Source organism: Triturus cristatus, chromosome 5_2, assembly GCF_964204655.1.
Source record: "Triturus cristatus chromosome 5_2, aTriCri1.1, whole genome shotgun sequence".
Classification (NCBI taxonomy): Eukaryota; Metazoa; Chordata; class Amphibia; order Caudata; family Salamandridae; genus Triturus; species Triturus cristatus.
The window spans coordinates 2,963,401-2,991,211 of record NC_140588.1 but is presented as its reverse complement, the minus strand read 5'-3'; positions in this window follow the sequence as shown (position 1 = coordinate 2,991,211).

The following is a 27,811-nucleotide window of genomic DNA, read 5'->3' as shown; positions in this document are numbered from 1 at the left end:
CCTAATGGTTAAGGTCTTAACTCTTACTCTGGCCTAATGGTTAAGGTCTTAGACTCTTAATCTGGCCTAATGGTTATGGTCTTAACTCTTACTCTGGCCTAATGGTTAAGGTCTTAACTCTTACTTTGGCCTAATGTTTAAGGTTTTAACTCTTACTCTGGCCTATTGGTTAAGTTCTTAAATTTTACTCTGGCATAATGGTTATGGTCTTAACTCTAACTCTGGCCTAATGGTTAAGGTCTAAGACTCGTACTCTGGCCTAATGGTTAAGGTCTTAGACTCTTACTCTGGTCTAATGTTTAAGGTCTTAACTCTTACTCTGACCTAATGGTGAAGGTCTTAACTCTTACACTGGCCTAATGGTTAAGGTCGTATCTCTTACTCTGGCCTAATGGTTAAGGTCTTAACTCTGACTCTGGCCTAATGGTTAAGGTCTTAGACTCTTAATCTGGCCTAATGGTTATGGTCTTAACTCTTACTCTGGCCTAATGGTTAAGGTCTTAACTCTTACTTTGGCCTAATGTTTAAGGTTTTAACTCTTACTCTGGCCTAATGGTTAAGGTCTTAAATCTTACTCTGGCATAATGGTTATGGTCTTAGACTCTTACTCTGGCCTAATGGTTAAGGTCTTAGACTCTTACTCTGGCCTAATGGTTAAGGTCTTAACTCTTACTCTGGAAGGTCTTAACTCTTACTCTGGCCTAATGGTTAAGGTCTAAGACTCTTACTCTGGCCTAATGGTTAAGGTCTTGACTCTTACTCTGGCCTAATGGTTAAGGTATTAACTCTTACACTGGCCTAATGGTTAAGGTTGTATCTCTAACTCTGGCCTAATGGTTAAGGTCTTAACTCTTACTCTGGCCTAATGGTTAAGGTCTTAGACTCTTACTCTGGACTAATGGTTAAGGTTGTATCTCTTACTCTGGCCTAATGGTTAAGGTCTTAACTCTTACTCTGGCCTAATGGTTAAGGTCTTAGACTCTTACTCTGGCCTAATGGTTAAGGTCTTAAACTCATACTCTGGCCTAATGGTTAAGGTCTTAGACTCTTACTCTGGCCTAATGGTGAAGGTCTAGACTCTCACTCTAGCCTAATGGTTAAGGTCTTAGACTCTTACTCTGGCCTAATGGTTAAGGTCTTAACTCTTACTCTGACCTAATGGTTAAGGTCTTAGACTCATACACTGGCCAACTGGTTAAGGTCTTAACTCTTACTCTGGCCTAATGGTTAAGGTATATCCTCTTACTCTGGCCTAATGGTTAAGGTATAGACTCTTACTCTGGCCTAATGGTTAAGGTCTTAACTTTTACTCTGGCCTAATGGTTAAGGTCTAGACTCTTTCTCTGGACTAATAGTTAAGGTCTTAGACTCTTACTCTGGCCTAATGGTTAAGGTCTTAGACTCTTACTCTGGCCTAATGGCCTACTGGTTAAGGTCTTAACTCTTACTCTGGTATAATGGTTAAGGTCTTAGACTCTTACTCTGGCCTAGTGGTTAAGGTCTTAACTCTTACTCTGGCCTAATGGTTAAGGACTTAACTCTTACACTGGCCTAATGGTTAAGGTTGTATCTCTTACTCTGGCCTAATGGTTAAGGTCTTAACTCTTACTCTGGCCTAATGGTTAAGGTCTTAGACTCTTAATCTGGCCTAATGGTTATGGTCTTAACTCTTACTCTGGCCTAATGGTTAAGGTCTTAACTCTTACTTTGGCCTAATGTTTAAGGTTTTAACTCTTACTCTGGCCTATTGGTTAAGGTCTTAAATTTTACACTGGCATAATGGTTATGGTCATAGACTCTTACTCTGGCCTAATGGTTAAGGTCTTAAATCTACCTCTGGCCTAATGGTTAAGGTCTAAGACTCATACTCTGTCCTAATGGTTAAGGTCTTAGACTCTTACTCTGGCCTAATGTTTAAGGTCTTAACTCTTACTCTGGCCTACTGCTTAAGGTCTTAACTCTTACTCTGGCATAATGGTTACGGTCTTAGACTCTCACTCTGGCTTAATGGTTAAGGTCTTAACTGTTACTCTGGCCTAATGGTTAAGGTCTTAAATCTACCTCTGGCCTAATGGTTAAGGTCTAAGACTCATACTCTGTCCTAATGGTTAAGGTCTTAGACTCTTACTCTGGCCTAATGTTTAAGGTCTTAACTCTTACTCTGGCCTACTGCTTAAGGTCTTAACTCTTACTCTGGCATAATGGTTACGGTCTTAGACTCTCACTCTGGCTTAATGGTTAAGGTCTTAACTGTTACTCTGGCCTAATGGTTAAGGTCTTAGACTCTTACTCTGGCCTAATGGTTAAGGTCTTAGACTCTTACTCTGGCCTAATTGTTAAGGTCTTAGACTCTTACTCTGGCCTAATGGCCTACTGGTTAAGGTCTTAACTCTTACTCTGGTATAATGGTTAAGGTCTTAGACTCTTACTCTGGCCTAATGGTTAAGGTCTTAACTCTTTCTCTGGCCTAATGGTTAAGGTCTTAACTCTTACACTGGCCTAATGGTTAAGGTTGTATCTCTTACTCTGGCCTAATGGTTAAGGTCTTAACTCTGAATCTGGCCTAATGGTTAAGGTCTTAGACTCTTAATCTGGCCTAATGGTTATGGTCTTAACTCTTACTCTGGCCTAATGGTTAAGGTCTTAACTCTTACTTTGGCCTAATGTTTAAGGTTTTAACTCTTACTCTGGCCTATTGGTTAAGGTCTTAAATCTTACTCTGGCATAATGGTTATGGTCTTAGACTCTTACTCTGGCCTAATGGTTAAGGTCTTAGACTCTTACTCTGGCCTAATGGTTAAGGTCTTAACTCTTACTCTGGAAGGTCTTAACTCTTACTCTGGCCTAATGGTTAAGGTCTAAGACTCTTACTCTGGCCTAATGGCCTACTGGTTAAGGTCTTAACTCTTACTCTGGTATAATGGTTAAGGTCTTAGACTCTTACTCTGGCCTAATGGGTAAGGTCTTGACTCTTACTCCGGCCTAATGGTTAAGGTCTTAACTCTTACACTGGCCTAATGGTTAAGGTTGTATCTCTTACTCTGGCCTAATGGTTAAGGTCTTAACTCTTACTCTGGCCTAATGGTTAAGGTCTTAGACTCTTACTCTGGACTAATGGTTAAGGTTGTATCTCTTACTCTGGCCTAATGGTTAAGGTCTTAACTCTTACTCTGGCCTAATGGTTAAGGTCTTAGACTCTTACTTTGGCCTAACGGTTAAGGTCTTAATCTCATACTCTGGCCTAATGGTTAAGGTCTTAGACTCTTACTCTGGCCTAATGGTGAAGGTCTAGACTCTCACACTTGCCTAATGGTTAAGGTCTTAGACTCTTACTCTGGCCTAATGGTTAAGGTCTTAACTCTTACTCTGACCTAATGGTTAATTTCATGACTCTTACTCTGGCCTAATGGTTAATGTCTTAGTTCTTACTCTGGCCTAATGGTTAAGGTCTAGACTCTTAATCTGGCTTAATGGTTAAGTTCTTAGACTCTTACTCTGGCTTAATGGTTAAGGTCTTAGACTCTTTCTCTGGCCTAATGGTTAAGGTCTTAGACTCTTACTCTGGCCCAATGGTTAAGGTCTTAGACTCTTACTCTGGCCTAATGGTTGAGGTCTTAACCCTTACTCTGGCCTAATGGTCATGGTCTTAGACTCTTACTCTGGCCTAATGGTTAAGGTCTTAACTCTTACTCTGGCCTAATGGTTAAGGTCTTAGCTCTTACTCTGGCCTAATGGTTAAGGTCTTAGACTCATACACTGGCCAACTGGTTAAGGTCTTAACTCTTTCTCTGGCCTAATGGTTAAGGTATATCCTCTTTGTGAGAAGTTGGCCTGGCATATGCTGTTCCTAGTTATAGGGACACCTTGCACCAGTCCAATTCGACTCCTATTGATGATAGGTTTAAGACAACCTTTAAAGAAAGCTATCCTAGTGGTAGCTGTGGAGAGCAGCCTTCAGGCTAAGTCTTGAAGGAGTGTTAAGCTTATTGTTTTACCATAATAACCTCTTGTATCACCAAATGAAAGAGTAGCCCACACAGGTATATAAAAAAAATATATGTATTTATTCTAGACAGAATCCCACAGTCACTTTATGTGGCTAGTGGCAAAGTTACACTTCAAACAAGCATTTATAAACACAATAAATAGCACAGAAATCAATGGGCCCCAGGGGGGGACCAAACCATATACTAAAATAGTGGTATAAGAACCATGACAATTCTACAAGCAATGCCTAGGGCATTCAGGATCGCTGGCCCCTTAAGAATCCACCCACAGTTAAGAGGAAGGGGACCCACGGGAGGCGTGTGCAGTGCGAGAAGTTGCTATCGGGATCGCAATGTTAGCCTAAGGAGAATGTCGCGGTTGAATAATTAAGGTTTAAGGACACTTCTAACAACAGTACAAAGTTAAGGCTTGAGACTTAAGGCTTTGGAGAGCCCACCACCACGGAAGTACCGAAGTACCACTGTTACCTGCCCCAGGGAAGCCGGGTGCATAGGTCGATTCTGGTGTCGGGTCGCGGGCTGATTTTCTATGGAAAAGGAGTCCAAACTGCTGCTAGCTGGAAGTGTCGTTGAAGTCGTGAAGATTAAAGTTGAAGAAAAGACAAAGATGAACCTGAAAGCAGAGGGGACAGAGTCTGGGTCACAGCACAGTGACCAGGGAGCTCACAGGAAGGAGCTCGTGGATGTCGGGTGCTTCAGGTGTGGAAGGTACAGCTGGGCTCTGCAGTCACGGGCTCCGGGAGGCTTCAAGGAAGGCCAGCTTCTGGAGGGCAACTGTCCCACATCGGCTGAAGGTCGCTGCGGTGTTAGTGTCCCGATTGGATCCACTAAGCATTGGCAACCGCAACCCACGCAAGATGAACAAAGCAGCTGCTGGTGCAGACCCACGAGGTCTGAGGGTGCTCTCCTTTGTAGGGAGCGTAGAGCAAGCCTGGCGCAACCAGGGGAACTCTTAGAAAAGAAGATTGTCCTCCGTCAGGGCCCACAAGTCGAGAGACAAGGGACCGCAGAAGGCAGCAAAATGGAGTGCGTAAAAGGGCTCCCACGGGCCACCGGAGCGGGCCAGGGAGCTGTGAGTCAGCACAATTGCTGCTTGATGGTTGGCTCAAGAATGGGCCAAAGCACAACTTCCCCACTGGTCGGGGTCGTGTGCTGGACAAGAGGTGGCCGGTGTCTCGGGGTATGCAGGGATCTCGACACCCACGTGGTCCAGGGTGCTCAGACTTGCTGGGCACACTCACAGGACGCTCGGATGCACTGGAGACCCACCTCGAGGTTGCTGGAAGGCGTCAAAGGTCGGGAGAGCAACGAAGTTCCAACCGGGTATCTTGTAGTCTTTTAGGTGCCTGCCAAGCAGGGGGATAACTCCTTTATCCCAAGGGAGATTTCTTCAGTCAGCTGGGCAGCAGCTCGTCGAAGGTCAGTTCTGTGAAGTCCTGTACGAATCTAAGGCTCTAGGGCAAAGTTATTCCCATATATCCCCAAGATTAGGGGATGGTCCAAAAGAGAGCCTACCAATCAGAGTAGAGGCGGGAAAGGGTGGCTACACCCACTCCCCTTTGTGTGTTTCCCACCTGGGCGAGGGGCAGGACGCCCCTGAACCGGTTCCAGGCGGTGTATGCAGAATTGGGGCTCTGCAGCTGCCTACGTGCAACTCTGAAAGGACATTTGGTGCACCCACCCTGTTCCAATCCACATATCCTGTCTGGGGAGGTGCTGGCACCTCCCTGCCACAGGAGCCCTATTGTCCAGATGGTGAGGCTGGGGTTTTCCCCAGCAACAGCCAGCCAGAGTCGTGTAGGTGGCGAACAGTAGCCATTTTGTGGTACATGTGCACTTTTAAATTGGTGTCCAAATTCTACCGCTTTTCCCATATCACCCTCCTAGCAAGGGGGAATCGTGCCCCCATGCCCATGGCTGGACTGGGGGTATGATTCCTTCATGTTTGACACCAAACACGATATGGTTCTGTGTAGCCATTCCTAAGTTACAGCGATGACGCAATAACTTATAATGCGGTTAAGAGTATGGTATGGCTACACTACAAACAACAAAGTAACGATTTTACGAAGGTTGCAGAGAGGTCCTACTCACGTAGGGGTCCCCCCTCACACATACCTCAGCACCCAGCCCTGTAGGATTACCAGGGCCTGCCATAGGGGTGACCTATGAGAGTATATGTGTTGTAATGGTATGGGACATAGGGTACCTACATCCCTGTAAGGGGTGCTAGCACCACCTTACCCAGGCTACAGTAGTGGCCTGGTGGTGTCAGTTTGGGTGGCTGTCCCAGGGTGGCACAATAAGTGCTGCAGCCCTGGTAGGCCTACTGGGGGACCCATGCCCTGGGTACCTAGGGTACCATCTACAAGGGACTGGTAGGGCATGCCCAGCATCCAATTATGTTTGTACCTAGAGTACTCACAACAGTTTTAGGGAGAAAGCAGATAGGCTGGGGTCCTGAATAGCAGGATCCCAGCCAGACTAGTCAAAAACCACTTAAATACCAGGCAAAAAGTTGGGGGCAACCATTAGTCAGATTCCACTCTCCTACACACTTACTCTGGCCTAATGGTTAAGGTATAGACTCCTAATGGTTAAGGTATATCCTCTTACTCTGGCCTAATGGTTAAGGTATAGACTCTTACTCTGGCCTAATGGTTAAGGGTTTAACTCTTACTCTGGCCTAATGGTTAAGGTCTAGACTCTTTCTCTGGACTAATAGTTAAGGTCTTAGACTCTTACTCTGGCCTAATGTTTAAGGTCTTAGACTCTTACTCTGGCCTACTGGTTAAGGTCTTAACTCTTATCCAGGCCTATTGGTTAAGGTCTTAACTCTTACTCTGGCCTACTGGTTATGGTCTTAACTCTTACTCTAGCATAATGGTTAATGTCTTAGTTCTTACTCTGGCCTAATGGTTAAGGTCTAGACTCTTAATCTGGCCTAATGGTTAAGTTCTTAGACTCTTACTCTGGCTTAATGGTTAAGGTCTTAGACTCTTTCTCTGGCCTAATGGTTAAGGTCTTAGACTCTTACTCTGGCCTAATGGTTAAGGTCTTAACTCTTACTCTGGCCCAATGGTCATGGTCTTAGACTCTTACTCTGGCCTAATGGTTAAGGTCTTAACTCTTACTCTGGCCTAATGGTTAAGGTCTTAGCTCTTACTCTGGCCTAATTGTTAGGGTCTTAGACTCATACACTGGCCAACTGGTTAAGGTCTTAACTCTTACTCTGGCCTAATGGTTAAGGTCTAATCTCTTACTTTGGACTAATGGTTAAGGTCTTAGACTCTTACTCTGGCCTAATGGTTAAGGTCTAGACTCTTACTCTGGCCTAATGGTTAAGGTCGTAGACTCTTACTCTGGCCTAATGGTTAAGGTCTTAAACTTATACTCTGGCCTAAGGTTATGGTCTTAGACTGTAACTCTGGACTAATGGTTAAGGTCTAGACTCTCACTCTGGACTAATGTTTAAGGTCTTAACTCTTACTCTGGCCTAATGGTTAAGGTATTAGACTCTTACTCTCGCCTAATGGTTAAGGTCTTAATTCTTACTCTGGCCTACTGGTTAAGGTCTTAACTCTTACTCTGGCCTAATGGTTAAGGTTGTAGACTCTTACTCTGGCCTAATGGTTAAGGTCTTAACTCTTACTCTGGCCTAATGGTTAAGGTCATGACTCTTACTCTGGCCTAATGGTTAATGTCTTAGTTCCTACTCTGGCCTAATGGTTAAGGTCTAGACTCTTAATCTGGCCTAATGGTTAAGGTCTTCTCTTACTCTGGCCTAATGGTAAGGTCTAGACTGTTACTTTGGACTAATGGTTAAGGTCTTAGACTCTTACTGTGGACTAATGGTTAAGGTCTAGACTCTTACTCTGGCCTAATGGTTAAAGTCTTAACTCTTACTCTGGCCTTATGGTTAAGGTCTTGACTCTTACTCTGGCCTACTGGTTAAGGTCTTAACTCTTACTCTGGCCTTATGGTTAAGGTTGTATCTCTTACTCTGGCCTTATGGTTAAGGTTGTATGTCGTACTCTGGCCTAATGGTTAAGGTCTTAACTCTTACTCTGGCCTAATGGTTAACGTGTTTGACTCTTACTCTGGCCTAATGGTTAAGGTCTTAATTTCATACTCTGGCCTAAGGTTATGGTCTTAGACTCTTACACTGGACTAATGGTTAAGGTCGAGACTCTCACTCTGGACTAATGGTTAAGGTCTTAGACTCTTACTCTGGCCTAATGGTTAGGGTCTTAACTCTTACTCTGGCCTAATGGTTAAGGTCTTATACTCTTACTATGGCCTACTGGTTAAGGTCTTAACTCTTACTCTGGCCTATTGGTTAAGGTCTTAGACTCTTACTCTGGACTAATGGTTAATGTCTTAGCTCTTACTCTGGCCTAATGGTTAAGGTCTTAACTCTTACTCTGGCCTAATGGTTAAGGTATTAGACTCAGACTCTGGCCTAATGGTTATGGTCTTAACTCTTACTCTGGCCTAATGTTTAAGTTCTTAGACTCTTACTCTGGCCTACTGGTTAAGGTCTTAACTCTTACTCTGGACTAATGGTTAAGGTCTTAGACTCGTACTCTGGCCTAATGGTTAAGGTCTGACACTTACTCTGGCCTATTGGTTAAGGTCTTAGACTCTTACTCTGGACTAATGGTTAAGGTCTTATCTCTTACTCTGGCCTAATGGTTAAGGTCTTAACTCTTACTCTGGCCTAATGTTTAAGTTCTTGGACTCTTACTCTGGCCTAATGGTTAAGGCCTTAACTCTTACTCTGGCCTAATGGTAAAGGTCTTAGACTCTTACTCTGACCTAAGGTCTTAACTCTTACTCTGGCCTAATGGTTAAAATCATGACTCTTACTCTGGCCTATTGGTTAATGTCTAGACTCTTACTCTGGTCTAATGCTTAAGGTCTAGACTCGTAATCTGGCCTAATGGTTAAGGTCTTAACTCTTACTCTGGCCTAATGGTTAAGGTCTAGTCTCTTACTCTGGACTAATGGTTAAGGTCTTAGACTCTTACTCTGGCCTAATGGTTAAGGTCTAGACTCTTACTCTGGCCTAATGGTTAAAGTTTTAACTCTTACTCTGGCCTAATGGTTAAGGTCTTAGACTATTACTCTGGCCTTATGGTTAAGGTCTTAACACTTACTCTGGCCTAATGGTTAAGGTCGTAGACTCTTACTCTGGCCTAATGGTTAAGGTCTTAACTCTTACTCTGGCCTAATGGTTAAGGTCATTACTCTTATTCTGGCCTAATGGTTAATGTCTTAGTTCTTACTCTGGCCTAATGGTTAAGGTCTAGACTCTTAATCTGGCCTAATGGTTAAGGTCTTAGACTCTTACTCTGGCTTAATGGTTAAGGTCTTAGACTCTTTCTCTGGCCTAATGGTCAAGGTCTTAACTCTTACTCTGGAAGGTCTTAACTCTTACTCTGGCCTAATGGTTAAGGTCTTATACTCTTACTCTGGCCTAATGGCCTACTGGTTAAGGTCTTAACTTTTACTCTGGTATAATGGTTAAGGTCTTAGACTCGTACTCTGGCCTAATGGTTAAGGTCTTGACTCTTACTCTGGCCTAATGGTTAATGTCTTAACTCTTACACTGGCCTAATGGTTAAGGTTGTATCTCTTACTCTGGCCTAATGGTTAAGGTCTTAACTCTAACTCTGGCCTAATGGTTAAGGTCTTAGACTCTTACTCTGGCCTAATGGTTAAGGTCTTAAACTCATACTCTGGCCTAATGGTTAAGGTCTTAGACTCTTACTCTGGCCTAATGGTGAAGGTCTAGACTCTCACTCTGGCCTAATGGTTAAGGTCTTAGACTCTTACTCTGGCCTAATGGTTAAGGTTTTAACTCTTACTCTGGCCTAATGGTTAAGGTATTAACTCTTACTCTGGCATAATGGTTAAGGTCGTAGACTCTTACTCTGGCCTAATGGTTATGGTCGTAGCCTCTTACTATGGCCTACTGGTTAAGGTCTTAACTCTTACTCTGGCCTAATGGTTAAGGTCTTAACTCTTACTCTGGCCTAATGTTTAAGTTCTTAGACTCTTACTCTGGCCTACTGGTTAAGGTCTTAACTCTTACTCTGGACTAATGGTTAAGGTCTTAGACTCGTACTCTGGCCTAATGGTTAAGGTCTGACACTTACTCTGGCCTATTGGTTAAGGTCTTAGACTCTTACTCTGGACTAATGGTTAAGGTCTTAGCTCTTACTCTGGCCTAATGGTTAAGGTCTTAACTCTTACTCTGGCCTAATGTTTAAGTTCTTGGACTCTTACTCTGGCCTAATGGTTAAGGCCTTAACTCTTACTCTGGCCTAATGGTAAAGGTCTTAGACTCTTACTCTGACCTAAGGTCTTAACTCTTACTCTGGCCTAATGGTTAAAATCATGACTCTTACTCTGGCCTATTGGTTAATGTCTAGACTCTTACTCTGGTCTAATGCTTAAGGTCTAGACTCGTAATCTGGCCTAATGGTTAAGGTCTTAACTCTTACTCTGGCCTAATGGTTAAGGTCTAGTCTCTTACTCTGGACTAATGGTTAAGGTCTTAGACTCTTACTCTGGCCTAATGGTTAAGGTCTAGACTCTTACTCTGGCCTAATGGTTAAAGTTTTAACTCTTACTCTGGCCTAATGGTTAAGGTCTTAGACTATTACTCTGGCCTTATGGTTAAGGTCTTAACACTTACTCTGGCCTAATGGTTAAGGTCGTAGACTCTTACTCTGGCCTAATGGTTAAGGTCTTAAACTTATACTCTGGCCTAAGGTTATGGTCTTAGACTGTAACTCTGGACTAATTGTTAAGGTCTAGACTCTCACTCTGGACTAATGGTTAAGGTCTTAGCTCTTACTCTGGCCTAATGGTTAAGGTCTTAACTCTTACTCTGGCCTAATGGTCAAGGTATTAGACTCTTACTCTGGTCTAATGGTTAAGGTCTTAACACTTACTCTGGCCTACTGGTAAAGGTCTTAATTTTAACTCTGGCCTAATGGTTAAGGTCTTAGACTCTTACTCTGGCCTAATGGTTAAGGTCTTAACTCTTACTCTGGCCTAATGGTTAAGGTCATGACTCTTACTCTGGCCTAATGGTTAATGTCTTAGTTCTTACTCTGGCCTAATGGTTAAGGTCTAGACTCTTAATCTGGCCTAATGGTTAAGGTCTTAACTCTTACTCTGGCCTAATGGTAAGGTCTAGACTCTTACTTTGGACTAATGTTTAAGGTCTTAGTCTCTTACTCTGGACTAATGGTTAGGGTCTAGACTCTTACTCTGGCCTAATGGTTAAGGTCTTAACTCTTACTCTGGCCTTATGGTTAAGGTTGTATCTCTTACTCTGGCCTTATGGTTAAGGTTGTATCTCTTACTCTGGCCTAATGGTTAAGGTCTTAACTCTTACTCTGGCCTAATGGTTACGGTCTTTGACTCATACTCTGGCCTAATGGTTAAGGTCTTAATTTCATACTCTGGCCTAAGGTTATAGTCTTAGACTCTTACACTGGACTAATGGTTAAGGTCCAGACTCTCACTCTGGACTAATGGTTAATGTCTTAGACTCTTACTCTGGCCTAATGGTTAGGGTCTTAACTCTTACTCTGTTCTAATGGTTAAGGTCTTATACTCTTACTATGGCCTACTGGTTAAGGTCTTAACTCTTACTCTAGCCTATTGGTTAAGGTCTTGGACTCTTACTCTGGACTAATGGTTAAGGTCTTAGCTCTTACTATGGCCTAATGGTTAAGGTCTTAACTCTTACTCTGGCCTAATGGTGAAGGTATTAGACTCTTACTCTGGCCTAATGGTTAAGGTCTTAACTCATACTCTGGCCTACTGGTTAAGGTCTTAACTCTTGCTCTGGCCTAATGGTTAAGGTCTAAACTCTTACTCTGGCCTAATGGTTAATTTCATGACTCTTACTCTGGCCTAATGGTTAATGTCTTAGTTCTTACTCTGGCCTAATGGTTAAGGTCTAGACTCTTAATCTGGCCTAATGGTTAAGTTCTTAGACTCTTACTCTGGCTTAATGGTTAAGGTCTTAGACTCTTTCTCTGGCTTAATGGTTAAGGTCTTAGACTCTTACTCTGGCCCAATGGTTAAGGTCTTAGACTCTTACTCTGGCCTAATGGTTGAGGTCTTAACTCTTACTCTGGCCTAATGGTCATGGTCTTAGACTCTTACTCTGGCCTAATGGTTAAGGTCTTAACTCTTACTCTGGCCTAATGGTTAAGGTCTTAGCTCTTACTCTGGCCTAATGGTTAAGGTCTTAGACTCATACACTGGCCAACTGGTTAAGGTCTTAACTCTTACTCTGGCCTAATGGTTAAGGTATATCCTCTTACTCTGGCCTAATGTTTAAGGTATAGACTCCTAATGGTTAAGGTATATCCTCTTACTCTGGCCTAATGTTTAAGGTATAGACTCTTACTCTGGCCTAATGGTTAAGGGTTTAACTCTTACTCTGGCCTAATGGTTAAGGTCTAGACTCTTTCTCTGGACTAATAGTTAAGGTCTTAGACTCTTACTCTGGCCTAATGGTTAAGGTCTTAGACTCTTACTCTGGCCTAATGTTTAAGGTCTTAGACTCTTACTCTGGCATACTGGTTAAGGTCTTAACTCTTATCCAGGCCTATTGGTTAAGGTCGTAACTCTTACTCTGGCCTACTGGTTATGGTCTTAACTCTTACTCTGGCATAATGGTTATGGTCTTAGACTCTTACTCTGGCCTAATGGTTAAGGTCTTAGACTCTTACTCTGGCCTAATGGTTAAGGTTGTATCTCTTACTCTGGCCTTATGGTTAAGGTTGTATCTCTTACTCTGGCCTAATGGTTAACGTCTTAACTCTTTCTCTGGCCTAATGGTTAAGGTCTTAACTCTTACTCTGGTTTAATGGTTAAGGTATTAGACTCTTACTCTGGCCTAATGGTTAAGGTCTTAACTCTTACTCTGGCCTACTGGTTAAGGTCTTAACTCTTACTCTGGCCTAATGGTTAGGGTCTAGACTCTTACTCTGGCCTAATGGTTAAGGTCTTAACTCTTACTCTGGCCTCATGGTTAAGGTTGTATCTCTTACTCTGGCCTTATGGTTAAGGTTGTATCTCTTACTCTGGCCTAATGGTTAAGGTCTTAACTCTTACTCTGGCCTAATGGTTACGGTCTTTGACTCTTACTCTGGCCTAATGGTTACGTTCTTAATTTCATACTCTGGCCTAAGGTTATGGTCTTAGACTCTTACACTGGACTAATGGTTAAGGTCTAGACTCTCACTCTGGACTAATGGTTAAGGTCTTAGACTCTTACTCTGGCCTAATGGTTAAGGTATAGACTCTTACTCTGGCCTAATGGTTAAGGTCTTAACTCTTACTCTGGCCTAATGTTTAAGGTCTAGACTCTTTCTCTGGACTAATAGTTAAGGTCTTAGACTCTTACTCTGGCCTAATGGTTAAGGTCTTAACTCTTACTCTGGCCTAATGGTTAAGGTCATGACTCTTACTCTGGCCTAATGGTTAATGTCTTAGTTCTTACTCTGGCCTAATGGTTAAGGTCTAGACTCTTAATCTGGCCTAATGGTTAAGTTCTTAGACTCTTACTCTGGCCTAATGGTTAAGGTCTTAGACTCTTACTCTGGCCTAATGGTTAAGGTCTTAACTCTTACTCTGGCCTAATGGTCATGGTCTTAGACTCTTACTCTGGTCTAATGGTTAAGGTCTTAACTCTTACTCTGGCCTAATGATTAAGGTCTTAGCTCTTACTCTGGGCTAATGGTTAAGGTCTTAGACTCATACACTGGCCAACTGGTTAAGGTCTTAACTCTTACTCTGGCCTAATGGTTAAGGTATATCCTCTTACTCTGGCCTAATGGTTAAGGTCTTAACTCTTACTCTGGCCTAATGGTTAAGGTCTAGACTCTTTCTCTGGACTAATAGTTAAGGTCTTAGACTCTTACTCTGGCCTAATGGTTAAGGTCTTAGACTCTTACTCTGGCCTAATGGTTAAGGTCTTAGACTCTTACTCTGGCCTACTGGTTAAGGTCTTAACTCTTATCCTGGCCTATTGGTTAAGGTCTTAACTCTTACTCTGGCATAATGGTTATGGTCTTAGACTCTTACTCTGGCCTACTGGTTAAGGTCTTAACTCTTACTCTGGCCTACTGGTTAAGGTCTTAACTCTTACTCTGGCCTAATGGTTAGGGTCTCGACTCTTACTCTGGCCTAATGTTTAAGGTCTAGACTCTTTCTCTGGACTAATAGTTAAGGTCTTAGACTCTTACTCTGGCCTAATGGTTAAGGTCTTAACTCTTACTCTGGCCTAATGGTTAAGGTCATGACTCTTACTCTGGCCTAATGGGTAATGTCTTAGTTCTTACTCTGGCCTAATGGTTAAGGTCATGACTCTTACTCTGGCCTAATGGTTAATGTTTTAGTTCTTACTCTGGCCTAATGGTTAAGGTCTTAGACTCTTTCTCTGGCCTAATGGTTAAGGTCTTAGACTCTTACTCTGGCCTAATGGTTAAGGTCTTAACTCTTACGCTGGCCTAATGGTCATGGTCTTAGACTCTTACTCTGGCCTCATGGTTAAGGTCTTAACTCTTACTCCGGCCTAATGGTTAAGGTATTAGACTCTTACTCTGGCCTAATGGTTAAGGTCTTAGCTCTTACTCTGGCCTAATGGTTAAGGTCTTAGACTCATACACTGGCCAACTGGTTAAGGTCTTAACTCTTACTCTGGCCTAATGGTTAAGGTATATCCTCTTACTCTGGCCTAATGGTTAAGGTCTTAACTCTACTCTGACCTAATGGTTAAGGTCTAGACTCTTTCCCTGGACTAATAGTTAAGGTCTTAGACTCTTACTCTGGCCTAATGGTTAAGGTCTTAGACTCTTACTCTGGCCTACTGGTTAAGGTCTTAACTCTTATCCTGGCCTATTGGTTAAGGTCTTAACTCTTACTCTGGCCTACTGGTTAAGGTCTTAACTCTTACTCTGGCATAATGGTTATGGTCTTAGACTCTTACTCTGGCCTAATGGTTAAGGTCTTAGACTCTTACTCTGGCCTAATGGTTAAGGTTGTATCTCTTACTCTGGCCTGATGGTTAAGGTTGTATCTCTTACTCTGGTCTAATGGTTAATGTCATAACTCTTTCTCTGGCCTAATGGTTAAGGTCTTAACTATTACTCTGGCCTAATGGTTAAGGTATTAGACTCTTACTCTGGCCTAATGGTTAAGGTCTTAACTCTTACTCTGGCCTAATGGTTAGGGTCTAGACTCTGCCTCTGGCCTAATGGTTAAGGTCTTGACTCTTACTCTGGCCTCATGGTTAAGGTTGTATCTCTTACTCTGGCCTAATGGTTAAGGTCTTAACTCTTACTCTGGCCTAATGGTTACGGTCTTTGACTCTTACTCTGGCCTAATAGTTAAGGTCTTAATTTCATACTCTGGCCTAAGGTCATGGTCTTAGACTCTTACACTGGACTAATGGTTAAGGTCTAGACTCTCACTCTGGACTAATGGTTAAGGTCTTAGACTCTTTCTCTGGCCTAATGGTTGGGGTCTTAACTCTTACTCTGGGCTAATGGTTAAGGTCTTATACTCTTAATATGGCCTACTGGTTAAGGTCTTAACTCTTATCCTGGCCTATTGGTTAAGGTCTTAACTCTTACTCTGGCCTACTGGTTAAGGTCTTAACTCTTACTCTGGCATAATGGTTATGGTCTTAGACTCTTACTCTGGCCTAATGGTTAAGGTCTTAGACTCTTACTCTGGCCTAATGGTTAAGGTTGTATCTCTTACTCTGGCCTTATGGTTAAGGTTGTATCTCTTACTCTGGCCTAATGGTTAACGTCTTAACTCTTTCTCTGGCCTAATGGTTAAGGTCTTAACTCTTACTCTGGCCTAATGGTTAAGGTATTAGACTCTTACTCTGGCCTAATGGTTAAGGTCTTAACTCTTACTCTGGCCTACTGGTTAAGGTCTTAACTCTTACTCTGGCCTAATGGTTAAGGTCTTAGACTCTTACTCTGGCCTAATGGTTAAGGTCTTAACTCTTACTCTGGCCTAATGGTTAATGTCTTAGTTCTTACTCTGGCCTAATGGTTAAGGTCTAGACTCTTAATCTGGTCTAATGGTTAAGTTCTTAGACTCTTACTCTGGCCTAATGGTTAAGGTCTTATCTCTTACTCTGGCCTAATGGTTAATTTCACGACTCTTACTCTGGCCTAATGGTTAATGTCTTAGTTCTTACTCTGGCCTAATGGTTAAGGTCTAAACTCTTAATCTGGCCTAATGGTTAAGTTCTTAGACTCTTACTCTGGCTTAATGGTTAAGGTCTTAGACTCTTTCTCTGGCCTAATGGTTAAGGTCTTAGACTCTTACTCTGGCCTAATGGTTAAGGTCTTAACTCTTACTCTGGCCTAATGGTCATGGTCTTAGACTCTTACTCTGGCCTAATGGTTAAGGTCTTAACTCTTACTCTGGCCTAATGGTTAAGGTATATCCTCTTACTCTGGCCTAATGGTTAAGGTCTTAACTCTACTCTGGCCTAATGGTTAAGGTCTAGACTCTTTCTCTGGACTAATAGTTAAGGTCTTAGACTCTTACTCTGGCCTAATGGTTAAGGTCTTAACTCTTACTCTGGCCTAATGGTTAAGGTCATGACTCTTACTCAGGCCTAATGGTTAATGTCTTAGTTCTTACTCTTGCCTAATGGTTAAGGTCTAGACTCTTAATCTGGCCTAATGGTTAAGTTCTTAGACTCTTACTCTTGCCTAATGGTTAAGGTCTTAACTCTTGCTCTGGCCTAATGGTTAAGGTCTTAACTCTTACTCTGGCCTAATGTTTAATTTCATGCCTCTTACTCTGGCCTAATGGTTAATGTCTTAGTTCTTACTCTGGCCTAATGGTTAAGGTCTAGACTCTTAATCTGGCCTAATGGTTAAGTTCTTAGACTCTTAATCTGGCTTAATGGTTAAGGTCTTAGACTCTTTCTCTGGCCTAATGGTTAAGGCCTTAGACTCTTACTCTGGCCTAATGGTTAAGGTCTTAACTCTTACTCTGGCCTAATGGTCATGGTCTTAGACTCTTACTCTGGCCTAATGATTAAGGTCTTAACTCTTACTCTGGCCTAATGGTTAAGGTCTTAGACTCATACACTGGCCAACTGGTTAAGGTCTTAACTCTTACTCTCGCCTAATGGTTATGGTATATCCTCTTACTCTGGCCTAATGGTTAAGGTCTTAACTCTTACTCTGGCCTAATGGTTAAGGTCTAGACTCTTTCTCTGGACTAATAGTTAAGGTCTTAGACTCTTACTCTGGCCTAATGGTTAAGGTCTTAGACTCTTACTCTGGCCTAATGGTTAAGGTCTTAGATTCTCACTCTGGCCTACTGGTTAAGGTCTTAACTCTTATCCTGGGCTATTGGTTAAGGTCTTAACTCTTACTCTGGCCTACTGGTTAAGGTCTTAACTCTTACTCTGGCATAATGGTTATGGTCTTAGACTCTTACTCTGGCCTAATGGTTAAGGTCTTAGACTCTTACTCTGGCCTAATGGTTAAGGTTGTATCTCTTACTCTGGCCTTATGGTTAAGGTTGTATCTCTTACTCTGGCCTAATGGTTAACGTCTTAACTCTTTCTCTGGCCTAATGGTTAAGGTCTTAACTCTTACTCTGGCCTAATGGTTAAGGTATTAGACTCTTACTCTGGCCTAATGGTTAAGGTCTTAACTCTTACTCTGGCCTACTGGTTAAGGTCTTAACTCTTACTCTGGCCTAATGGTTAGGGTCTAGACTCTTACTCTGGCCTAATGGTTAAGGTCTTAACTCTTACTCTGGCCTTATGGTTAAGGTTGTATCGCTTACTCTGGCCTTATGGTTAAGGTTGTATCTCTTACTCTGGCCTAATGGTTAAGGTCTAGACTCTTAATCTGGCCTAATGGTTAAGTTCTTAGACTCTTACTCTTGCCTAATGGTTAAGGTCTTAACTCTTGCTCTGGCCTAATGGTTAAGGTCTTAACTCTTACTCTGGCCTAATGGTTAATTTCATGACTCTTACTCTGGCCTAATGGTTAATGTCTTAGTTCTTACTCTGGCCTAATGGTTAAGGTCTAGACTCTTAATCTGGCCTAATGGTTAAGTTCTTAGACTCTTTCTCTGGCCTAATGGTTAAGGTCTTAGACTCTTACTCTGGCCTAATGGTTAAGGTCTTAACTCTTACTCTGGCCTAATGGTCATGGTCTTAGACTCTTACTCTGGCCTAATGGTTAAGGTCTTAACTCTTACTCTGGCCTAATGGTTAAGGTATATCCTCTTACTCTGGCCTAATGGTTAAGGTCTTAACGATACTCTGGCCTAATGGTTAAGGTCTAGACTCTTTCTCTGGACTAATAGTTAAGGTCTTAGACTCTTACTCTGGCCTAATGGTTAAGGTCTTAGACTCTTACTCTGGCCTAATGGTTAAGGTCTTAGACTCTTACTCTGGCCTACTGGTTAAGGTCTTAACTCTTATCCTGGGATATTGGTTAAGGTCTTAACTCTTACTCTGGCCTAATGGTTAAGGTCTTAGACTCTTACTCTGGCCTACTGGTTAAGGTCTTAACTCGTATCCTGGGCTATTGGTTAAGGTCTTAACTCTTACTCTGGCCTACTGGTTAAGGTCTTAACTCTTACTCTGGCATAATGGTTATGGTCTTAGACTCTTACTCTGGCCTAATGGTTAAGGTCTTAGACTCGTACTCTGGCCTAATGGTTAAGGTTGTATCTCTTACTCTGGCCTTATGGTTAAGGTTGTATCTCTTACTCTGGCCTAATGGTTAACGTCTTAACTCTTTCTCTGGCCTAATGGTTAAGGTCTTAACTCTTACTCTGGCCTAATGGTTAAGGTATTAGACTCTTACTCTGGCCTAATGATTAAGGTCTTAACTCTTACTCTGGCCTACTGGTTAAGGTCTTAACTCTTACTCTGGCCTAATGGTTTGGGTCTAGACTCTTACTCTGGCCTAATGGTTAAGGTCTTAACTCTTACTCTGGCCTTATGGTTAAGGTTGTATCTCTTACTCTGGCCTTATGGTTAAGGTTGTATCTCTTACTCTGGCCTAATGGTTAAGGTCTTACCTCTTACTCTGGCCTAATGCTTAAAGGCTTAATTTCATACTCTGGCCTAAGGTTATGGTCTTAGACTCTTACACTGGACTAATGGTTAAGGTCTAGACTCTCACTCTGGACTAATGGTTAAGGTCTTAGACTCTTACTCTGGCCTAATGGTTAGGGTCTTAACTCTTACTCTGGCCTAATGGTTAAGGTTTTATACTCTTACTATGGCCTACTGGTTAAGGTCTTAACTCTTATCCTGGCCTATTGGTTAAGGTCTTAACTCTTACTCTGGCCTACTGGTTAAGGTCTTAACTCTTACTCTGGCATAATGGTTATGGTCTTAGACTCTTACTCTGGCCTAATGGTTAAGGTCTTAGACTCTTACTCTGGCCTAATGGTTAAGGTTGTATCTCTTACTCTGGCCTTATGGTTAAGGTTATATCTCTTATACTGGCCTAATGGTTAACGTCTTAACTCTTTCTCTGGCCTAATGGTTAAGATCTTAACTCTTACTCTTGCCTAATGGTTAAGGTCTAGACTCTTTCTCTGGACTAATAGTTAAGGTCTTAGATTCTTACTCTGGCCTAATGGTTAATGTCTTAGACTCTTACTCTGGCCTAATGGTTAAGGTCTTAGATTCTTACTCTGGCCTACTGGTTAAGGTCTTAACTCTTATCCTGGGCTATTGGTTAAGGTCTTAACTCTTACTCTGGCCTACTGGTGAAGGTCTTAACTCTTACTCTGGCATAATGGTTATGGTCTTAGACTCTTACTCTGGCCTAATGGTTAAGGTCTTAGACTCTTACTCTGGCCTAATGGTTAAGGTTGTATCTCTTACTCTGGCCTTATGGTTAAGGTTGTATCTCTTACTCTGGCCTAATGGTTAACGTCTTAACTCTTTCTCTGGCCTAATGGTTAAGGTCTTAACTCTTACTCTGGCCTAATGGTTAAGGTATTAGACTCTTACTCTGGCCTAATGGTTAAGGTCTTAATTCTTACTATGGCCTACTGGTTAAGGTCTTAACTCTTACTCTGGCCTAATGGTTAGGGTCTAGACTCTTACTCTGGCCTAACGTTTAAGGTCTAGACTCTTTCTCTGGACTAATAGTTAAGCTCTTAGACTCTTACTCTGGCCTAATGGTTAAGGTCTTAACTCTTACTCTGGCCTAATGGTTAAAGTCATGACTCTTACTCTGGTCTAATGGTTAATGTCTTAGTTCTTACTCTGGCCTAATGGTTAAGGTCTTAGACTCTTACTCTTGCCTAATGGTTAGGGTCTTAACTCTTACTCTGGCCTAATGGTTAAGGTCTTATACTCTTACTATGGCCTAGTGGTTAAGGTCTTAACTCTTATCCTGGCCTATTGGTTAAGGTCTTAACTCTTACTCTGGCCTACCTGTTAAGGTCTTAACTCTTACTCTGGCATAATGGTTATGGTCTTAGACTCTTACTCTGGCCTAATGGTTAAGGTCTTAGACTCTTACTCTGGCCTAATGGTTAAGGTTGTATCTCTTACTCTGGCCTTATGGTTAAGGTTGTATCTCTTACTCTGGCCTAATGGTTAACGTCTTAACTCTTTCTCTGGCCTAATGGTTAAGGTCTTAACTCTTACTCTGGCCTAACGGTTAAGGTATTCGACTCTTACTCTGGCCTAATGGTTAAGGTCTTAACTCTTACACTGGCCTAATGTTTAAGGTCTTAACTCTTACTCTGGCCTAATGGTGAAGGTCTTAACTCTTACTCTGGCCTAATGGTTAAAGGCTTAATTTCATACTCTGGCCTAAGGTTATGGTCTTAGACTCTTACACTGGACTAATGGTTAAGGTCTAGACTCTCACTCTGGACTAATGGTTAAGGTCTTAGACTCTTACTCTGGCCTAATGGTTAAGGTCTTAACTCTTACTCTGGCCTAATGGTTAAGGTCATGACTCTTACTAAGGCCTAATGGTTAATGTCTTAGTTCTTACTCTGGCCTAATGGTTAAGGTCTAGACTCTTAATCTGGCCTAATGGTTAAGTTCTTAGACTCTTACTCTTGCCTAATGGTTAAGGTCTTAACTCTGGCTCTGGCCTAATGGTTAAGGTCTTAACTCTTACTCTGGCCTAATGGTTAATTTCATGACTCTTACTCTGGCCTAATGGTTAATGTCTTAGTTCTTACTCTGGCCTAATGGTTAAGGTCTAGACTCTTAATCTGGCCTAATGGTTAAGTTCTTAGACTCTTACTCTGGCTTAATGGTTAAGGTCTTAGACTCTTTCTCTGGCCTAATGGTTAAGGTCTTAGACTCTTACTCTGGCCTAATGGTTAAGGTCTTAACTCTTACTCTGGCCTAATGGTCATGGTCTTAGACTCTTACTCTGGCCTAATGATTAAGGTCTTAACTCTTACTCTGGCCTAATGGTTAAAGTCTTAGACTCATACACTGGCCAACTGGTTAAGGTCTTAACTCCTACTCTCGCCTAATGGTTAAGGTATATCCTCTTACTCTGGCCTAATGGTTAAGGTCTTAACTCTTACTCTGGCCTAATGGTTAAGGTCTTAACTCTACTCTGGCCTAATGGTTAAGGTCTAGACTCTTACTCTGGCCTAATGGTTAAGGTCTTAGACTCTTACTCTGGCCTAATGGTTAAGGTCTTAGACTCTTACTCTGGCCTAATGGTTAAGGTCTTAGACTCTTACTCTGGCCTACTGGTTAAGGTCTTAACTCTTATCCTGGGATATTGGTTAAGGTCTTAACTCTTACTCTGGCCTAATGGTTAAGGTCTTAGACTCTTACTCTGGCCTACTGGTTAAGGTCTTAACTCTTATCCTGGGCTATTGGTTAAGGTCTGAACTCTTACTCTGGCCTACTGGTTAAGGTCTTAACTCTTACTCTGGCATAATGGTTATGGTCTTAGACTATTACTCTGGCCTAATGGTTAAGGTCTTAGACTCTTACTCTGGCCTAATGGTTAAGGTTGTATCTCTTACTCTGGCCTTATGGTTAAGGTTGTATCTCTTACTGTGGCCAAATGGTTAACGCCTTAACTCTTTCTCTGGCCTAATGGTTAAGGTCTTAACTCTTACTCTGGCCTAATGGTTAAGGTATTAGACTCTTACTCTGGCCTAATGATTAAGGTCTTAACTCTTACTCTGGCCTACTGGTTAAGGTCTTAACTCTTACTCTGGCCTAATGGTTAGGGTCTAGACTCCTACTCTGGCCTAATGGTTAAGGTCTTAACTCTTACTCTGGCCTAATGGTTAAGGTCTTAACTCTTACTCTGGCCTTATGGTTAAGGTTGTATCTCTTACTCTGGCCTTATGGTTAAGGTTGTATCTCTTACTATGGCCTAATGGTTAAGGTCTTAACTCTTTCTCTGGCCTAATGGTTAAGGGCTTAATTTCATACTCTGGCCTAAGGTTATGGTCTTAGACTCTTACACTGGACTAATGGTTAAGGTCTAGACTCTCACTCTGGACTAATGGTTAAGGTCTTAGACTCTTACTCTGGCCTACTGGTTAGGGTCTTAACTCTTAATCTGGCCTAATGGTTAAGGTTTTATACTCTTGCTATGGCCTACTGGTTAAGGTCTTAACTCTTATCCTGGCCTATTGGTTAAGGTCTTAACTCTTACTCTGGCCTACTGGTTAAGGTCTTAACTCTTACTCTGGCATAATGGTTATGGTCTTAGACTCTTACTCTGGCCTAATGGTTAAGGTTGTATCTCTTACTCTGGCCTTATGGTTAAGGTTATATCTCTTACTCTGGCCTAATGGTTAACGTCTTAACTCTTTCTCTGGCCTAATGGTTAAGGTCTTAACTCTTACTCTGGCCTAATGGTTAAGGTATTAGACTCTTACTCTGGCCTAATGGTTAAGGTCTTAACTCTTACTCTGGCCTACTGGTTAAGGTCTTAACTCTTACTCTGGCCTAATGGTTAAGGTCTTTGACTCTAACGCTTGGTGCAAGACAGCGCGGACGCTGGGCTATTCTCACCTTCACTTGGGGTGTCTGCGAGCGGCTTCTGCCTTGTGTGGGACGCCGTGTGGACGCTTGATTCCCCTGCCGCCTCGCGCCACCTGAGGCTGCAGCAGGACCACAAGACCCAGCATCCCCCTTTGCCCCGCCCACTTCCGCCGGACTACGCGCCTGGCGGCGCTACTAATTCAGAAGCTCCCTCGGTGGAGCGGGGGGCTAACGCTTGGTGCAAGACAGCGCGGACGCTGGGCTATTCTCACCTTCACTTGGGGTGTCTGCGAGCGGCTTCTGCCTTGTGTGGGACGCCGTGTGGACGCTTGATTCCCCTGCCGCCTCGCGCCACCTGAGGCTGCAGCAGGACCACAAGACCCAGCATCCCCCTTTGCCCCGCCCACTTCCGCCGGACTACGCGCCTGGAGGCGCTACTAATTCAGAAGCTCCCTTGGTGGAGCGGGGGGCTAACGCTTGGTGCAAGACAGCGCGGACGCTGGGCTATTCTCACCTTCACTTGGGGTGTCTGCGAGCGGCTTCTGCCTTGTGTGGGACGCCGTGTGGACGCTTGATTCCCCTGCCGCCTCGCGCCACCTGAGGCTGCAGCAGGACCACAAGACCCAGCATCCCCCTTTGCCCCGCCCACTTCCGCCGGACTACGCGCCTGGCGGCGCTACTAATTCAGAAGCTCACTCCGCGTCGCGGGATCGCGCGCGGGTCGGCGCCGGGAGAAGCCCGGGACAAGGGCGGGACCGTCTGTGGCCGTCCGGGGCCGGAGGAGGCCGGGCCGGGCTATCCCCCTTAGCTGATTATTTTGTGGACGTTATATCCTTTTTATCACTGGTGGTAACATTTCATAGTAAGTGCTATTTTAAAAGGTTGCTACTGTTTTTAGGCAGTTTATTAAATTTGACTTTTCCATTTTGTGCAGCATGTCTAAAACGACTGGGACTCCTCGTTCAACCGTATCTACACTTGATAATTATTTAGTCAAAGTTGTAGACAAAATCAATAAGGAACGTAGACTATCCTTAGGTTTGACTAGCATTTGTAGCCCTGAGAATATAAGCCAGCTAGTCTCAGCTGAGATCCATCCATTTGATGACAGCCAAGTACTGGCACCTACAACTTCCCCACCGAGGGTGAGCATTTGTATAACAGACCCTACCCCGGCTCCTTTACCCGATTCAGATTTGCCCTTGGATCTCGATACCAGCAAGTCTCCTAATGTCACTGTAGTTTCAACTCCTGTACCTCATAAAACACATAGAGTGCTAAGATCAGGTTCACATGCTAACAGATATGTTCAGCCTAAGAAGGGGGTCCGTAAAAGCAAAAAGAATACGGTTATTAATGTTCCCCCTGAGCATACCTGTTTAGATAATGGTGATAACTCTACCCAAATGACATTAGCACCAGCTCAGTTCGACATGTTAATCGGTATGATTGATAGCAAATTAGATAAAATTATCATACCGCTTTTAGACAAACTTGAGGCTGTATCCAGGGAAGTGAACAGATTGGGTGAAATGGTGCAACAAGGTCTTAAATCCCGTAATAGCTCCCCATCGATTGTTATGGAGGGGGAGACCAGGGATCAAACGGGCAACACCGTGCAACAACCTAAAACTTTAAAAAGTACTGGCCAACTCTGTATGGGATCTAGCTCTCAGAACCAGTTAATTAATGGGATTACTTCAAGCAATGATCAGCGGGGGTCTGCAGGAAATACTATACAATGTGCCTCTGGGGATATTCCTAGTGCCACTTCAGCTATTGGTGCCCCGATTAATATAATTACTGATGATATAGCGAACAGAAATAGGTCCCTAGGAAGAGGGAGGTTTAATAATCTTCGGTTCCCCCAACCTAACCTGCCACCTGACTGCGCACCTTATGTGGCAGTTTTGACCAATGTGCCAGTTATCAGTCAGGACGGGCCTAACTGTCCTGTGGAATCCCACGACTCTCTTAAGAATAAAACTGTGGCCTGGCTCAATCGTGAATGTGGTTTTCCGGTGGCTAAGGCGGATCAGATTCTGACTACCACCAGAACAAACTGGATTGGACTAACCCCCAAAAACATCCCTGGTGACTGTGTTATCATTAATTTTAGTAACCCTCATTTAGCAACAACAGCACTGATTCGTGCCACGTCCCGCCCCAGTACTAACCAGGGAATCGTACTTCGTCCCCTTGGCTTTTTTTATAGGCAACATATTGAGCACTTCCCATTGCAGCGGAGGGGAAGGGCAACGAGGGGAGATGAGGGTTATGGTCTGATCAACACTGAGGTAGCAACTGCCAACCGCTATCAATGCCTGAGTGGATTGGACCAAAATGATTGACAAGAAAAGGGCACCGCCCCAGGTTCTATAGATGAAACCCCAGGAAACCCAGGCCAGTTGACAACGGACCCGATAATTGGTTCACCAGGGTTGTTGGTAGAAACTATGGTAATCCGTCTGCCCCTAGCTGTAATGGGAAACATACCGGATAATACTATGTTAAAAGATGAGATTCCAAAGGTCTTAACTCTTACTCTGGCCTAATGGTCACGGTCTTAGAATCTTACTCTGGCCTAATGGTCATGGTCTTAGACTCTTACTCTGGCCTAATGATTAAGGTCTTAACTCTTACTCTCGCCTAATGGTTAAGGTCTTAGACACATACACTGGCCAACTGGTTAAGGTCTTAACTCTTACTCTCGCCTAATGGTTAAGGTATATCCTCTTACTCTGGCCTAATGGTTAAGGTCTTAACTCTTACTCCGGCCTAATGGTTAAGGTCTAGACTCTTTCTCTGGACTAATAGTTAAGGTCTTAGACTCTTACTCTGGCCTAATGGTTAAGGTCTTAGACTCTTACTCTGGCCTAATGGTTAAGGTCTTAGATTCTTATTCTGGCCTACTGGTTAAGGTCTTAACTCTTATCCTGGGCTATTGGTTAAGGTCTTAACTCTTACTCTGGCCTACTGGTTAAGGTCTTAACTCTTACTCTGGCATAATGGTTATGGTCTTAGACTCTTACTCTGGCCTAATGGTTAAGGTCTTAGACTCTTACTCTGGCCTAATGGTTAAGGTTGTATCTCTTACTCTGGCCTTATGGTTAAGGTTGTATCTCTTACTCTGGCCTAATGGTTAACGTCTTAACTCTTTCTCTGGCCTAATGGTTAAGGTCTTAACTCTTCCACTGGCCTACTGGTTAAGGTCTTAACTCTTACTCTGGCCTAATTATTCAGGTCTTAGACTCTTACTCTGGCCTAATGGTTAAGGTCTTAACTCTTACTCTGGCCTAATGGTTAAGGTCATGACTCTTACTCTGACCTAATGGTTAATGTCTTAGTTCTTACTCTGGCCTAATGGTTAAGGTCTAGACTCTTAATCTGGCCTAATGGTTAAGTTCTTAGACTCTTACTCTTGCCTAATGGTTAAGGTCTTAGACTCTTACTCTGGCCTAATGGTTAAGGTCTTAACTCTTACTCTGGCCTAATGGTCATGGTTTTAGAATCTTACTCTGGCCTAATGGTTAAGGTCCTAACTCTTACTCTGGCCTAATGGTTATGGTCTTAGCTCTTACTCTGGCCTAATGGTTAAGGTCTTAGACTCATACACTGGCCAACTGGTTAAGGTCTTAACTCTTACTCTGGCCTAATGGTTAAGGTATATCCTCTTACTCTGGCCTAATGGTTAAGGTATAGACTCTTACTCTGGCCTAATGGTTAAGGTCTTAACTCTTACTCTGGCCTAATGGTTAAGGTCGAGACTATTTCTCTGGACTAATAGTTAAGGTCTTAGACTCTTACTCTGGCCTAATGGTTAAGGTCTTAGACCCTTACTCTGGCCTAATGGTTAAGGTCTTAGACTCTTACTCTGGCCTACTGGTTAAGGTCTTAACTCTTATCCTGGCCTATTGGTTAAGGTCTTAACTCTTACTCTGGCCTACTGGTTAAGGTCTTAACTCTTACTCTGGCCTAATGGTTAAGGTCTTAACTCTCACTCTGGCCTAATGGATAAGGTCTTAGACTCTTACTCTGGCCTCATGGTTAAGGTCTTAACTCTTACTCTGGCCTTATGGTTAAGGTCTAGATTCTCACTCTGGACTAATGGTTAAGGTCTTAGACTCTTACTCTGGCCTACTGGATAAGGTCTTAGTCTCTTACTGTGGCCTATTGGCTAAGGTCCTATCTCTTACTCTGGACTAATGGTTAAGGTCTTAGACTCTTACTCTGGCCTAATGGTTAAGGTTGTATCTCTTACTCTGGCCTTATGGTTAAGGTTGTATCTCTTACTCTGGCCTAATGGTTAACGCCTTAACTCTTTCTCTGGCCTAATGGTTAAGGTCTTAACTCTTACTCCGGCCTAATGGTTAAGGTATTAGACTCTTACTCTGGCCTAATGGTTAAGGTCTTAACTCTTACTCTGGCCTACTGGTTAACGTCTTAACTCTTACTCTGGCCTAATGGTTAGGGTCTAGACTCTTACTCTGGCCTAATGTTTAAGGTCTAGACTCTTTCTCTGGACTAATAGTTAAGGTCTTAGACTCTTACTCTGGCCTAATGGTTAAGGTCTTAACTCTTACTCTGGCCTCATGGTTAAGGTCATGACTCTTACTCTGGCCTAATGGTTAATGTCTTAGTTCTTACTCTGGCCTAATGGTTAAGGTCTAGACTCTCACTCTGGACTAATGGTTAAGGTCTTAGACTCTTACTCTGGCCTAATGGTTAGGGTCTTAACTCTTACTCTGGCCTAATGGTTAAG